The sequence below is a fragment of the Lepisma saccharinum genome, chromosome 6 (assembly GCF_977018435.1).
Source record: "Lepisma saccharinum chromosome 6, izLepSacc3.1, whole genome shotgun sequence".
Classification (NCBI taxonomy): Eukaryota; Metazoa; Arthropoda; class Insecta; order Zygentoma; family Lepismatidae; genus Lepisma; species Lepisma saccharinum.
Window position 1 is genome coordinate 21224712 of NC_139234.1, and position 15574 is coordinate 21240285.

The following is a 15574-nucleotide window of genomic DNA, read 5'->3' on the forward strand; positions in this document are numbered from 1 at the left end:
GATGCAATTGATGAAGGAACGCTCACAAAGAACACCCATGCCCAGTCCGGGAATCGAACTCGGGACCCCTGGTGTCGCAGAGCGCATGTTATTGTTACATTTGTCATACAATAACGACAATTAACTATTTACACAAGAATCCCATGTGCCAAAGCGGAATACAAGTGACGTAAAATGTAAAGTGATGAACAAGTTTTTATAATCTTGCGCTGTTTGCACTTGTTAACATAGATTACATTCTCTAAGTGTATTAATACATAGTCTACATTATACACACGAACAATGTAGACTATCTTTGCTTACGCGTAAACGCACATCACGGACCAGTACAATGCACGCAAATCTACGCATCGACCAATTACGCCGGCTAACACAAACTAATGTTTTCAACAGTCTTGTTGGGTTGCGAAAGCTGGAACGAAAGTGGCAGAGCCAGGGTTGTTAAAAAGGTCCACGAATTTTAAATAAATTCAATTCCGGTCCAGCAACAGCTCTTTGATTTATTCCCTGCGCTACGTTTTCTACAACCGCAGTGTGACATTCCAGTGTAAACGGACTCGCGGACATTCTTAGAAGGCAACTTTTAATCGGTCAACCCTGGTCCAGGAATTGTAAATAAATTCAATCCCGGGCTGGGAGAGAAAATCAGCGAACGTAAATGAGTTCTAGACAGTGTATAACCTTTTCATATTTAAAGCATTTCAATTCGATCCCGGAACTTCTTTCCCGGATGAATTTAAATTCGGTCCAGGAACTTTTTCTAGAATTAATTTCAATTTGGTCGAGGAACCCTTTTTTTTTTTTTTTCAAAGTAACAATACGCAACTTGGACCGAATTTAAATTGTGCGAGAAAAAAGGTTCCGGTCCTACAGGGGAACACATTAGAATTTATTGGTTCCTGGACTTTTACAACCCCGGGCAGAGCCGATAGTCCTGTCTGTTCTAAACTTTTTTCTTCTCTTTCTGCCCCTTTGTCGCATAAATCTGATGGAGAACTATTATTTGAACCTCTTGAATTTGTTCGAAAGCATTTCTTCCCATGCAGCCAGTTCAATGAATGATAACGAAAGCAGTGAACGGCGCAATGCTCTCAGATTATTGCACCTAACGTTACTACCGTGCGTTCATTTCGATCTGCAGCCGAGAGATCGGGAGAAGCGTGGCGGGCGGCACTGACGGAGATGCCGACATTTGCGGCCTGAAATGCCCGCTTATTTTTATGGACATATGCAGACATTTATATAAATATTGCAAAACGAGCACTAACCTGTGTTATAACACGCAAAAGTTCTTCTGTAATTCATCCAAGTTCTGATCTTATATACACAAAAAAATACGCTTTAGAAACGATGTTAAGAGCCACAGATAATAAAACATTTTAATCATAGTTTTGACCAGTAACGTCCTGCTTAAGTTTATATCCTTGAAAGAGTTTTGTGCCGATGGGGATCGTTTGGAGGTTTTGAATGTGCAACACTGTATCAAGATTACGCTGTAGAAGAAACCGTTAAAAGTCAATAGTGTTCGTGAGCTTCCTTGCAATCCGAAATCTCCGAGCTCGAGTTTTTTGTTCCTTCGCGACTAGATGAAGACAGAGTTGTAAATATAGTGGCCAGCAGTGTAAACCAAGAGCGTGTTAATTTCGTACTGTGCGCAAGAGTGTTATTCTTGGTTACTTGCAGTTACTTGTTTGTGTTATTGTAGTGTGTATGTGTGACGTGTCAGTGAGACGATTGGAATGCCAGCCGCAAGATTCACGTTAGAACAAAGATTTTTTTATGTATGACACGTACCTACGTGAAAACAAACTCGTGTCGAGACGTGTGTAGGTAATTTGTACAGAAATTCCCATGCGTTTCAACTCCACACAGAGATACGGTTAGACATCTTGTCCTTAAATTACGAGAAACTGTATCGTTAAATTTTAAAACACCTAAGCAAAAACGACGGATTCTAACCGAAGCAAAACTCGATGATATTGGTGCAGCGTTAGAACGTTCTCCAAACAAACCTCTACGCCGTGTTTCACAAGAGGTGGGCGTGTCAAAATCATCGGCACATACAGTCACTAAGCTACTAAAATTAAAACCATACTCTTATAACACAGGTTAGTGCTCGTTTTGCAATATTTATATAAATGTCTGCATATGTCCATAAAAATAAGCGGGCATTTCAGGCCGCAAATGTCGGCATCTCCGTCAGTGCCGCCCGGCACGCTTCTCCCGATCTCTCGGCTGCAGATCGAAATGGACGCACGGTACATTCGATCCAACAGAAACCTGTCTCCGCATGTTTTTAGTTCGGAGTAAGCCCGTTTTACGAACGACTTGTAGTTGTATTATGCTCCCTTTGCGTAAAGGAAAAGTACTGAATGGGAAACGGATATTTCACTCAGCTTCCCGTATCTTTCCTATAGTGCCCGTCACTCTTTACTCGTTCAAGCGTCAAATCGAACTTAGGCACCAGTACATTTACGGAAATAATTGCGGTAATCGCCTAGAAAGATGTAGGCGGAGAAAGCGAACTAAAACTTAACACTTTGGGCAGAAATATAACTGAAAGTCTCAAATTTAATACGGCAATTTAACACTAATATATTATCTCGGTGAGTGTATCAAAGATTGCTTTCGAAATAATATGACAATGCAAATCATTCCACACAAATCAACCATGTCTGTGTTACCATTTACCGAAGTATAGAAAGGAGAGTTTATTTTGAAATCCATAATAAAATAAAAATATGTCTCATGTCCAAATAGAGAACCTAATGAAGCATTTACTGGCCCGACTTTGGCTTTGCTGTAATGCACAGGAATGATGTATTTAGTTTAGTTTTAACATTCCATCCATTCACTCTCTCCAATCTTGGTTTTAGATTTAACTGTATTAGCGGTACATTCATTAGCTCTTGATTTTATAAGCACAATGTTCTATTTTTTTTTTCCATATCTTAATTTTTCTACTGATTTCAGAAAGTGTAGTGTAAAATACTAATTATGATATGTACTTCACAAGGGTTTGTTGTAAAAGTGGCGCCAAGGCACAAACAAGTCCGCTCAATTAACACGATTCCATATATTCTAATACAATATTAATTGCTCTTCTTTTTTAGCAACTGTTAACAATTTTTCATTCAAACAGATCATTAGCTAGTGATCCCACGTAGGGGAATGGTTAGGAGTCTTTCCTTTGATACGAGTGATCGCGGGTTCGTTCGCCGGTAGGTGCTCCAAAATTTCGGTGTTGGCCTTGCAGCGTGACGGCAATTACAGAGGTACTTGAAATGAAATACGGAGATCTGGTTTGAATGACGGAAAAATGCGACGATGGGATTCGATGTGCAAAGCCGCTCTCGTGCTATTGAAGGAGACGAATAACACCGGCCCTACTATAGGAAAGGAGTGGGCCCTTGTGACCTATGATTACTGGACTAGTAGTTGCCTAAAAGTGTCTAATCCTGCCGTCTGCTAAGTTTGCTTTCTTCTGGGGTTTAAAACACAAACAGGGGTTGGACGCTATTAGTTAGTTTCCTTTTCATGCGCTATTACACGAAACGCCCTCCTTGGTTCAAGGGAACATGGTACTAAGATTTCCATTTCCAAGATACGTCTTGTAACCAAGGAGTCCCGGGTTTGGTACCCGTGGAGGAAAATGGTGGTTCGGATCTCACTTTAAACTGCTGGTCCAGTCCCGATTAGCCTGTCCTGTGCATAAAGTGGACTTAAAACTCACTGATGTAGAGGATAGCTATTGCCGAGATATGAAAAACTAACGTATAATTACACATTTTCAAGGATAAATCTGACTAATTTGAAGCCTAAATATTCATGCCATGAACAATTTCTTCCTTCTTTTTTTTTAATTTGAGAGTATTGCTAGGAAACTATCTTTTTTTTTTTTTAGAAGTCTGGTTCTTGTCAGTTTCCAACAAATGTAATTACATTTACGATATTATACTTTCACGTTCTGACGAATGAGTAGTCAGAGATATACCATAATTGATACGACAATAAGCACGATGATCAGTTTAAGTTCCAATGTGTAATGCAGAAGATTAAATCTGTTATGTGGGACAACACTTCGTTGTTTGCCGAACCATGACATCACTGACAATTGCACAAGGGAGCCTCGGAACGGGGCGTGGGGAAAGGTGGAGTCTCTTTTCCTCTTTAAGGGGCGAAAGAGCGCGCATTTGTGTAGCCCACATTGCTTTTGTTATAAACAATAATGAATATAAATTACAATGTTTCATTGCAACTGTTTAGAATGAAGAAAGCCTCTGTACAGCTGATCTTTCACGTTCGTGAATAAGATCACTCGAAATCAATGTTTATTGATGCCAATGATTCCCGGCAAGATTCCCAGTTAATCAATCAAAACATATTCCGACTTTCCAGGTTATACGGATATTGTAAAGTAAATTTTCAGACCTTTTTGTAATGTTTTAAAAGTAAATTTCCAGACTTTTTTTTTAATGTTTTAATGTACTTTAACATTGTGCAACTATTAATTAAAGTACTGGAAAAAGCTGCAAACTTCTTTTTACGCAGAAATACCTACTGTTACAAACTGGTGTTTTCAAAGTAAATGAAAAATCCGTATCCATAGCAGTTACAACGGTAGTTGTCAGGTGTTTGAGCGTAATTTACTGACGAAATTGGATTTTCTGTTACTTGGGTCGCTTTTCTGCCAACTGTAGCTAATCGGAATGGCGGAAAGTGATGATACAAAAAACACCCACGGGACTCGAACCCGGGAACATTGATGGCGAGATCGAAAGTCGACCACTTAACGCTCTCGGTCACTAAACCGCACGGTGACGAGATGTACGCCTAATTAAGGAACACATTACATTGAATTTCGCACACGAGAAAAACATTCATGTTAAAAATAAAGCATGGAACAGAGAAAAGAACAGCGTAACGTGGGTTACCGCAATAATAGTTTTTTTTCGTACCAACTTTTCCCTCCTTTCCAGTAGGTATTAATTACGCCATTACACAACAGCGGCTATAAATCATGCTTGGGCACTGAGGGAAGACCAAAAATACCCTCGCCTCGCAAACTCACTGCACAATGTCTTTAATTGCGCTGGCGCTCCTGTTATTTTTAACACGCCGCTTACAATCGATAGCATACAGCAGTTTGTAGCACTGAGGAGCATAAATATAATGCAAGGTTGCTTCGCGAAACAACATGGCAGACGCTGCGCATCTTTACAAGCAAGCATGGGATATATGGGCGGCGACTTACGGCGGGGAGGGGGGTATTGTTTTCTCTCCTAAGTATCCAGCCTTTTACGCTACTATTTTATTTTAAAACAGATGAGAAAAACGTCAAAGGTTTGTTTTTTAGTTCACGTTTTGCTCACATTCAGATAACCTAATCGGGAATAAACCAACAGTTTAGTGGGATCCGAACCAGCAACAATGTGCCCCACCGGGGACCGAAAATTACAAACCTAACAGCGTGACAACTCCGCCATCAGAACCCCGGACTGGAGCTATACTCTTGTCCCGGGAGTCTCTGGAGCAAGCAGACGAAAAGAAGTCTCTGCGCAAGTAGTGACTCGTGAGGGCTCGCCCGATGGAGACATGCAGCTGCTAAGAGCACGCATACTGGTTTGCTCCGCCCACTAGCTTCCTCCCCTTCTCTACAGTTATGCGCGGCCTTGCTCCACAGATTCCTAGGACAGAGTATAGCTCCAGTGGCATCTAATCTTGATTTGCAACACCGGCAGTCTAGAATTATGTTCGCAGACGTTGGGCAGCCTGTGTTCAAACAATCACACAAATGCATACGTATGTAATGACCAAAATAAATGCTTCCATGGGTATGTCACAAAACTGATTCAACATGTACACCATATTTCTAGGATTTTAGCCTTCTCCTGTTTGCCCTTGGCCATGTCTTTAACAACGAGGAAACGATAAGACAAGAGACAACAACCTCTGCACTGCTGATAAGGACTAAAAGAGGACAACTAAACGAATGAAGATAAGGTTAGCTTCGTGTTTTCAATCTTCAACTTTGCTATTGAGAGAGAATCTACTCTTTGCGGTTCGATCTGCATTACGGACGAAGTATTAGCCTAAATCAGATCGCTTGGTGTTCAAAATGATGCAATGGCATATTGGAATCTCGAAATCACTTTAGGCCTACATTCATTTTCTTGCAAGTTACACGAAGAGCGGTCTCACGCCAGACCTGGTTGGTTGAAACTAGATTTCTCCCTGCATCGTTTACGTAGAAAGAGCAACGATCATGAAAAATAACGGAGCAGGATGAGGCACCTGTAAAACTTTATTTCTTTTTTCTTATTTTGAGCACAACAGACTTTTCGGGACCACAACCAGGAAATTAGCTTTCGGGGCACATGAGCACAACAAGGAGTCTCATGATCCAGTCTCTTAATTATTATGTTTGTGTTTAATAAATTTTACATGACTTTTCTGCCACTTTAGGCTAATCGAGACTGTGAGGATGAAGAAAAAGAGAGAGAGAGAGAGAGAGAGAGAGGGTAAGGAGAGTAGGAGAGAAAGAAGGAGAGAGAATTTCCTTCTCTCTCTCTCTCTCTCTTTCTCGAAAGAAAGAAGAGAGAGAGCAGAGAGAGTGAAAAAAGAAAGAGTTTTTCTCTCTCGAAAGAAAGAAGGAAGGAAAGAGAGAGAGGGGGGGAGGGACACAGAAAGAGAAACATCTTTCTTTCCTTCTTTCTTTCTTAGAGAGAGAAAAGAAAGAAAGCCAAAAGAAAGAAGGTGTAAAGAAGAAAGAAAGCCGAAAGAAAGAAAGAAGGTGTAAAGAAGAAAGAAAGCCGAAAGAAAGAAAAAGTGTAAAGAAGAAAGAAAGAAGGTGTAAAGAAGGAAGAAAGCCAAAAGAAAGAAGGTGTAAAGAAGAAAGAAAGCCGAAAGAAAGAAAGAAGGTGTAAAGAAGAAAGAAAGCCGAAAGAAAGAAAGAAGGTGTAAAGAAGGAAGGAAGCCAAAAGAAAGAAGGTGTAAAGAAGAAAGAAAGCCAAAAGAAAGAAGGTGTAAAGAAGAAAGAAAGCCGAAAGAAAGAAAGAAGGTGTAAAGAAGAAAGAAAGCCAAAAGAAAGAAGGTGTAAAGAAGAAAGAAAGCCGAAAGAAAAAGAAGGTGTAAAGAAGAAAGAAAGCCGAAAGAAAGAAATAAGGTGTAAAGAAGGAAGAAAGCCGAAAGAAAGAAATAAGGTGTAAAGAAGGAAGAAAGCCAAAAGAAAGAAGGTGTAAAGAAGAAAGAAAGCCGAAAGAAAGAAAGCCGAAAGAAAGAAGGTGTAAAGAAGAAAGAAAGCCGAAAGAAAGAAGGTGTAAAGAAGAAAGAAAGCCGAAAGAAAGAAGGAACGAAAGAAAGAAAGATTCTCTCCTTCTTTCTTTTTATCTCTGCTTTCTTTCTTTCCTTCTTTTGATGACCAGATACTCGTACAACTGATGAAGAAGCACTCACCAAGGAGAACCCATGCTTAGGCGGGACTCGAAACGGGAAACTTCGGGGTCGAAATGTGGATCAACCACTCAACGCGCTCGACAGTGGACTACCAGGTTCTCTAGGTCCAAGTCTGCTATTTCTCCTCACGACGCTCGGTTAAAAACCACTGATGGAATCCATGACTGCATTAATGTATTAACCATCAGCAACATTATCTCCTCGTTTTTCGCAAATGCTTCCGCAGCATTCTACTCATTATACACCATAAACAGTGAAAAAAGAATTCACTTTAACCCAATGCAAGCGGAACCCGTAAATCAAAACAATGGAGTCAACAATTGCTCTTCTTCAAACCAGGTAAGGTATCGAGACGAGACTAGGTAGATGCTGGGCCTGGAGTTGCAAATGCCTGTCTCGGTCTCTACATATTTAAACATATACAGCGTGTTATTGCACCAAGTTCCACAGTGTGCAGAGGTCATTAAAGCAAACATTTTTTCTTAATGAAGTTTTTGTTTGACGCCTCGTTTGGATGCCAAGAAACCTTGAAAAAATTAATTACATCCTGAATATATGCAACCGCGCAGAACAGGCTTACAACTGTCACTAAAGGATTGACAAAATATATGATTTATCTATAATTAATCAGGTAGATATCGGCTTGGCATGTCGGAAGCAGCTTCCCAGTAAAGTAAATTTGGCTTATGTAGGCCTTTTGTTTCAAATATATCGAGGTCTCTGACAGTAAGTATCGGACTTGTGTCTCGATTTTACAGAGGTCCGTCTCGTTGTCAGGTTACAGATATATGAAAAGCCATGAATAAAACTCCCCTGGGACACTATCGCCCTTGGTGACATGGGTCTCTTTCACGATCACCATCCACATCTTCAAGCCTTCGTCAGGAAGGTTTTCGCCTTTACAGTCTCCACGTCCTCAACATCTACACACCCATTTCACTCCTTTACAGTCATATTTACAAAGTGGCAGCATTGCAATAGTTTTAATTTTATGTATCTCATTACAGTAGGGAAAAAATCAACTTTTTTCTGTATCCTTATACAGGGTGTCCCAAAAGTCACGCAACCGAGACTTTGAACGTACTTAACTTCTGTACAGGAGACATGAATCTTGTAATAGTTATTAGCTTTATCTATATGGATATTCATTAAACATTTTAACGTTCAGTATGGAATAAAAAAAATATATTATACGAAGCAAAGAAAAACATGGATAAAGACAGATATGCAGTAGCTTGCAATAATTTTTGATGTGTGTCGATGGTCTCAATGGGTATATTATCGAATTGATAAAAGAACGACACATTTTTGTGCAAGGAGCAAAGTTCCACGTGCATATAGTACCGTGCCATAAAGGCACATTAGGGGATGTGGGAATAATTCTATGCACTACAATCATGCCATATTCATAAAACGAACTGTACTGGTAACATTGGTCATGACAGAGTGCAGTGCCAGGTGCGCAGACATCTGGCGATATTATTCAATTAATTTCCAGATGAAATAAAATATTCCAAATTTATTTTGCAACACCCTAACCTACCTACCTTTTTCTATCTAACACTACCTTTTATTTTTGAAAGAACGTTCTTAGTCACGAGAAATGTTCAATTCCACTGTGGTGGATAGTGATCTAGAAATTGCATATTGCATATGCATATGCTTTTATTCTTCGATGAATAGCAGCAAAAATACGGTGGAGCAAAAATAACAACTGTTACGTGGTCCCTTGGTTCAGGCCATACCATAGATACATCAAAATGCATTGAATGAATACCATTCAACCCTTCTCTTTAGTGTTACATCACAACTCTGACGTGGCATGCGAGACGGATGGGCGGGTCTTGATCTCCCAGCGACAACCAAAGTACAGTCGGTACACTATCTTTGCACAATTTGTGGTGATTTTACATTGTAATTTTTGAGGTCAAAAATGTAACAATGTGTTAGGTTGATATACACAGCTTTGGGGTTCTTTCAGTCGACAGTTTATCACAGCACAGTCCACTGTGTCATTGCATAAATCAAACGCTGTAAACAGCATGTTTATCTATTAAGATATATATTAATATCCTTTATTGTAGCAAACAGGGTTCCAATAAACATCATATACTAACACATAAGACACGACTGAAGGTATACATGATGATTTGGCACGCTAACAGTTTGCAGTGTTGCCAGATTATAAGAAAAGCGAAATTCAGTGGTGTATAAATTACCCATATTATGGAATAGTGACGTCACACGTACCTCAAAAATGGTACTTGATGGAGAAAAATGAGTGGCAAATCCGAAATCAGAATGTCGAAATTAGTGAAGAACAAATATTTGCTAATAGATATGAAATGTCTGTTCTCTAGCGCTTTATTCTACCCTCATTCCAAATGGCATATTTAACTCTCCAGTTACAGCTTCTCTAATATTTATATTCGAATCGTTTACAAAAACTATATCAAGGAATACCATGGTGTGTGTGCACCTGTGATATTTCATCCGAATATTTCATCTTATGCAAACATATGAGGTCAAGGTACAGACATAACACTTCTGGGTTGTAACGATCTTATTAAAGGAGTTAATGGAGCCGTTACAACTTAAAGGGTCTGTGACTGTACAAACGTACTACTGGCCTCTGTGGCCAGATAAGTCACTCTTAGCACGAAAAGGAAAGGAGATTACAAAATCTAACTGAAATCTAACTTAATGCTGGTTGATGAAGCCGAATTTCTTTAAACGTTTTTTTTTTATTTTAGCTGCTAGAGCAATGGTGAAAAATGATTCAGATATATTAACACCTGTATTCTCCAAGCACTAAATACTGGTTTCCTCTGAGCTATAGTTATGCGGTCCTTTAAAGAAAGCATTTGCCTCGGAGCACTTTCCCGAGCTTTCTCTACCAGAAGCAAGAGAACATACAATTTCAATACAAGGACTTCCTACACTAGGACTACTTTTTCCCTCACAACGTAAAGCGCCTAATCCTAAACCCGATAGAGTGAAATGGACCGTGTGGTAACTATTTTTCTTCTGGCAGTTCCTAGTATCATATTCGTTGGCATAAACCCCGCACGAACGGTCAAAGATCTTTCTGGTAATAAAACAAAAAATATGGATAAAAATTATCCACGTCTGTATTGTACCGTATCAGGTCGCTTTAATTATTATTATTAAAAAAGTAAAAGTAAAGTGTTCCCCTGTGCATAGCACCACGCCACGCTTATTATTATTACTATTGTCTAATTTTGACTGGTGAAGTTAATGAGGTCGTGCACAGCTTCTCCTCCACTCAACCATAATATTACACATGCCCTCTCTCTCTAACACACACACACACACACACAGATATTTTACATTACTTTAAAATCCTACACAAAATCGTTATATTCGCTTTGATGGTATTATCAATTATGTAACACAATACAACACACACGCCCTTTACGGGGTTCAAACCTAGAACCCTTGGAGGTATTCAACTCGACCCATCGTCTTCTCAAAACCAGTACTTATGCAGACACGAGCCATTGTCGTGTGCACCATAGCTGCACAAAACGGCCTGTGTAAAACCCAATTCCATTGACAAAACTGAGCACCTGGCGGATTCGCAACGAATTCGTCTAGTGAAAAGGACGTTCGTGTGCGCCGGAACAAAGATTTTAATACTTACTATGTTCTGTGCAACTTGAAGTGTAGGGGAACAGTTTTTGAAATACATTATGAAATGCCTGCAAATGACAGAGGAAACCACGTTACGTAAAAGTGTCCCCTTGGGCAAACATTGCATAGGAATAAAATAAACAAGGAAAAAGTTGTTCTCGGCACAATAAATGGAGGGTTGTGTGGGGGGGGGTCGCAACATCAACTTTGTTAGCTTACACAAATAGCAAAAATAATATATTTAGCAGGTCAAAGGATACTCTGGAAATTTAGTTTAAAATGACACTGTCTCAAACCATTCCATGTTAATACAGATGATGTAATTAACCAGATAATATGTTACATCTCGAAATCAAATCTGTTGGTGTAGTTGATTACAGATGGCGATTTCCGTGGCGGAGTGGACAAACAAACAAAGGTTGCAGGTTCGAACTATTGCTAAGGCACGGACGTACCATTGTGCTTGTCCAAATCATCCATTTCTTCAGTTCGTTCATTCATTGGGGGTGTAAGGGGCGACCTCTTCTGCTCTGAACTAAAGAGGATCTGGCGTCTGTGGGGTTCATGTTGTGTTGTGCATATATAAAGGTTACAGGGGAAAACACCCAATTACACTTTTTGACGTTTTACACAAGAAATCTGAAGCTTGAAAATACTACAGAAGGAAGCAGAAGAACATTTTTCGATGCTGATTTATGCGGGACTATGGGTGTTTCCCCTACAATTAGGCATGTGTGGATGTACTACACCACCCCTACAATAGCATGATATCAAAATCTCAATTTTCACCAAAATTCGACTTTCATTGATGCCCATTATGTTTGTGATGGGGTCCTATCATCATTTTTCACTTTTCATCTTCGCAATTAGCCAAAAGTGGCAGAAAAGAGAAATAAAATAACCCAATTCAATTAATAGTTTATTCATTCATCGTCGCAATTAACCCAACGGATACAAAATAAACGCAACAAAAATTACAAGCAACCTCATAGTTATATACTCAAAAAGTATTTCAGCTCTAAGGAACGAACGTCAATTTATAAAAGGGTATCAGTGGCGTGCCCGGGAAGGGTTGATGTGTTCCTATTGTGGTTGGCACTCTCTACTCCACAACTCAAACTTCAAGTGAAGTTCAAAGTTGTGCTGCGAAAGAAGACCACTCCACTGATGCCGTTGGCGAAAGATCCGTAAACAATGAAAATATCAATGCACCACATCAACAGTTTTCACTTGGGCGAACGTAGCCGAGGTAACTTTTCGATACCAAGTTCGGTCGTTTCCGCCGATGCTCGTAACTCCGGAAGTTCGTGGACCAACTGGAAAGAACGGGGAGAAACTTTCACTGTGGATAAAGCGGAGCCAGCCTGTAGTTGGACACGTGATAGTGTTTCACGTACGGTCACCGGCAATAAAAATGAGACACCTAGATCCTGAAGTACTCGCTTCCCTGCAAGGCCAGTTGTGTGTATGGCTTTAATCTACGTGGATAAGTGAACTTTAGTAGCAACTTCTACCATCGCCGTACAGTTAGGCAACGCATACAGGGTGGTCCAAATGTGCGGAACGGGCCGAATAAAACCGAAATGCATGCGGTTATTGAATATGTGTACATGTAGTTTGGGCATGGGGAAAACCTACCGAACCGCTTCTGAAATATGGTCGCCATCTTGAAGGCCGCCATATTGGATCATCACTTTTTCTAAAATGGGAACCTAGGCATGTGAAACATGAAATTACACTGGAAAAAGCTCACAAACACGATGGTAGCATTCATTTTTGCAAAACTTTATTCATGTTCATGTTACAGGGTGTTAAACAAGTGTTTTCAACGGTTTCTCCTATTGTTGCAGGTGCACTAAGAAATGGAGCTTACACAAGCAGAACGCGTGGAAATTATCCTGATGGTGGGGAAAGAAGCTCGAAAATCATCGCCGATACGAGCATGAATAGCCCAAGATCGCACAGTACTGATGTCTACGCATTCATCCCCATAAAATGCCTTCAGTCTCAGATTAATGTCAATTTGTAGCACATTTTCTGCGGTTAGAAACTCCATCACTGCACGCTACTTCAGGCGATTCACCAACATTGCATGGTTACATGCTGCCATTTTCCTCGAATACTTCAGCACCCCCTGGCGATAGAAGTTTGAAACCTTCAATGGAGAAGCGGGAAAGTCTTATAAGTGCAATGTATGGTTGCTCAAAATCCAAAATGTGTTTACAAGGTAACAAAGAAAATAAAAACACAGGAAGCTTTACTTTTCAGCACGCCCTCGTATATATACTTTATTGTAGATCCATTTCAGGAATGTAATGTTGTTCATTGACATTCCAAATTACAGTTTGCAAAATTTTAACACAAAATGTTAATGAGAAATGAAATTAGGCATACCATATTTATTGCAAAATATTGAATTTTTCACGAGTTTTGTATCTCTTAAACCAATTGAATCTCAAACTCAAAATTTTTACTGAAGTTACTTATCATGGAGTACTGTATTGTGCACAAATTTCAGATTTTTAAACAACTACCCACCAGAGATATTTAACTCTGAACTTGGATTTATTTCACAGATTTTGTCTCATTGTCGTAGGACTTAACAGAGCTGAGATAACAAGGTTGACACTGATGCTTACGAATGGAGAAAATGACGCGCGCCATGATAAAAAAAATGCCCGCCATCTTCAAATCGGTGATAGTAAAAATAAATTAACAGTGGTTCTGAACTGTCAACATATGAGGCTCACAACACACAAAAAATAAACTTTTTTTAAAAATGGTCAAGCAACCATGTTGTATGTCTTCATATGGATTGACCCATATAGGAATTCTATAGGAAATGCCAACAAGACTAAGATCTATAAACTAATAAGACGATAACCTCATCTTCACCAACCATTCCGATAATTATGATCAATGATCATATTGTCAATGTACTTTAGTTATCAATCAGATATCTGGACTACAAGTTTTACTTTGATATTCTTTATAATATCTAGTATTATAATAGCGAAAATTTATTACCGAAATTCGAAGGAATCATAATTATGCACAAGACTTAGAATCATAAGAACGAAAGAGACAAATTTCTAAACAATCTTTTTTGGGAGTGGAATCACAAGAACTGAATCCAGAAGTAAAAGTGAACTGCTTGTTCATTTTGCAACTTTTTCTTTTGCAGACTCCAAACTGCTCGTAAATTCCAGACGCTCTACTAAATTCCATGATTTTTCCATGACAAGCCAAATTCCCTGATATTTCCCTGTTTTCCAGATCCGTAGCAACCTGTATATTTCTGGGGATCTGGAGCTGACATCGTGATATTTCCAAATAAACAATTTCAGTTGTAACTTTTAGATCATCAGATAGTTAGTTATATTTTTAACATATTTCAAATGTCTATTTTGTTTCATTTTGTGGCCCTTTTCAAAGCCTTTTACCCCCAGTGGACACTCCAGGGCTGAACACATTCTACTTCCCTCTCCATTAATTTGGATCGATTTACACTTGCATCGTCGATTAGCTCTTAATTTTTAGCATTGCCTAGCTTGTTAGAAAAATTATACGCACGCCTCACTGTAACATATTTGGCATTCTTTGTAATCATTCAGCGTTCGTTAAATCCATTTAATTTTATCGAAGATTTTGCATGCAAGTGGAGATGTGCAATCAACAAGCCTTTTGAAAAGTACATGTTTGCGCCCGGATATATGCTTACATCAGCATAATTTGCTACATATTCATTTACATACTTTATAAATTAATCAGAGTTCTGACGATCAATAACGGAATCGAACTCACGACTTTGTATCTTACTTACAATGGACTGTGAAATCTATTTTTAAAAAATGCCCTGCTCCTCGCACATGGAGGGAAACTAGTATATTTTTAAACAAGAAAGAATTGATTGGTTTGTTTGTTTAACCACAAATTGCTGCTAGTTTTGACTAATCGCGACGATGGGGATGAATGGTGGTAAGATTAAATTGATGAAGGGACACTCACGAACACATACCGACAACAAAACAAAAGCCTCGCAGATAATCATACTAGCTTAGTCCAGGCGCCTCGCTAGTCTGCAGATTGCAGGCCAGGATGGGGGGTTGACATTACGGTGTCTTGGGAAAATGTCACCCTTCAACAACAAAGGAAAAAGAATTTACCCTGTGTATATTGCGTAAAAATATACAGCAACAAGCCCACACGAATAGTAGAATTAAAGAGCGACTGCAAATTAGCCAGAATTAACTTAGAAATCGGATTGCGCATTTTAGCAATCGCAAATTATACATCATTGCGAGGTTTGAAGCTACGCTGGCCTAAGTCCAGTGGCTACTTTTAGAACGCGAAGACAGTGCATTCCACCCGACAACAGAAGAGAAGTAGGTTTGGATATTTTCACCATGAATGCAGCCTCATACACAATGGTAGGTCGCAATTGAACACTTGTCAAACTTCACGC

The 15574-nt window shown here is 39.4% G+C and overlaps 1 protein-coding gene across 4 annotated transcripts in view; it reads right to left on the minus strand.

Moving 5' to 3' along the window:
- Window positions 1-15574, minus strand: part of lilli (AF4/FMR2 family member lilliputian) — a 357328-nt gene that overhangs the window by 91637 nt on the left and 250117 nt on the right. The window lies entirely within an intron of this gene.